Source organism: Martes martes, assembly GCF_963455335.1.
Source record: "Martes martes genome assembly, chromosome: 9".
Classification (NCBI taxonomy): Eukaryota; Metazoa; Chordata; class Mammalia; order Carnivora; family Mustelidae; genus Martes; species Martes martes.
In genome coordinates this window covers 53,149,130-53,150,640 of record NC_137896.1, presented here as the reverse complement: position 1 = coordinate 53,150,640, position 1,511 = coordinate 53,149,130, and the positions used below count along the sequence as shown (strand labels likewise).

At 39.8% G+C, this 1,511-nt stretch overlaps 1 pseudogene across 1 annotated transcript; it reads left to right on the top strand.

Moving 5' to 3' along the window:
- The first annotated feature begins 665 nt into the window (after positions 1-665).
- Positions 666-1,057, top strand: LOC308349815 (small ribosomal subunit protein eS24-like; annotated as a pseudogene). The gene has a single exon. The product of its transcript is annotated as a small ribosomal subunit protein eS24-like (transcript).
- The last annotated feature ends 454 nt before the right edge of the window (positions 1,058-1,511 follow it).

Below are 1,511 nucleotides of genomic sequence, written 5' to 3'. Positions count from 1 at the left end.
TACTATATTGTCCTCTTTAAAAATATGCAGTTTTTTAAACGTCAAGTGGGTCTCAGTAAGACTGTTTTAAAAATGTTTGGCCTGCTTGCTAAAGGAGGAGAGGAATTATATGCCAAAGATACTGTAGTCCTTGGGTAGCATGTTCCATAAGGAACCAGGAGACAGTGCCTAGGCATAGACATTGTTTCAGGGGAGGCTGAATATAAATCTAGATGACAAATGTGTTGATATGGGGGCACTCTACTATGACATAGGATTTAACACCCTGGCAAGTTCCTCGGGTAAATGATTTCATACACCACTGGGATGACACTTAAAACCTTAGAAGAAGCAATGCTCCACATTAAGTAGAAACTGTGGGAGACTGTGAAGGAAGGAATCAAAATACTCCACGCAGTAAGCATGCTATAATGGATCTATAATGTAAATTCAGAGAATCTACCAGGTAACCTTCTTCCTGAATAATTCCCAAAGATACTCTGTGTCCCAAGGCAATAAGAAATGTACAGGTGAATGGCCTGCCATTGTTCACTGGTAGTTCAAAGGCAGTTCTTCTCTATAGGAGGGCATGATGGTAGGAGACACTGTGACAGAACTAGGCTCCCCAGTAACAGTGGAGATTATATCTCTTTTCCTCCCCAGCTGCTTGACATTCAGCTGCTGTCATGAACGACAGAGTAACTATTGGGACCAGGAAGTTCATGAGCAATGGACTATCTCAGCAGAAACAGATGGTCATTGATGTCCTTCACCCTGGAAAGGCAACAGTACCTAAGACAAAAATTCAGGAAAAACTAGCCAAAAAGTTCAAGACCACCACCAGATGTCATATTTGTGTTTGTATTCAGAATCCATTTTAGTGGTGGCAAGACAACTGACTTTGGCACGATTTATGATTCCTTGGATTATGAAAGACAAATGGACCTAAACATAGACTTGCAAGACATGGCCTGTATGAGAAGAAAAAGAGATGAAGAAAATAGCAAAAGGAATGCAAGAACAGAATGAAGAAAGTCAGGGGACTGCAAAAGCCAATGTTGGTGCTGGCAAAAAGTGAGCTGAAGATTGGACAATAGAGTAAAGATGCTGCAGTGGCTTTATCTGTGGTGGTAGGGAAGATTTTCACCAGAGAATTTGTAAACTAAAAATGTTTTTTAAAAAGTACAGATAATATTTTGATTATTCTGTATCCTATTATAACTGTAAATGGGCAAATCCAAGAACCATGACTGATAAGGGCATGGATGTCCCAAACTCAGACCTCTCAGAAATAAAGGATTGGGTCATTCCATGAAGCAAGACAACTTGATCAACTAGCCATAGAGAAGGGGAATCTAGAATGGGTGGCAGAAGAGTTTGATAAAGAGTATCCATTATGGTCTCAGGAATGTAGTAATGGTGCTTTGTAGTTTGTCCCAGAAACACTTGCCCTTTAAGTTTCTGAGAAATTACGACTAACTAGAATCCTGAAATAAGCCCAATCTAAGAAAAAGGTGGATTTAAATGAAGCA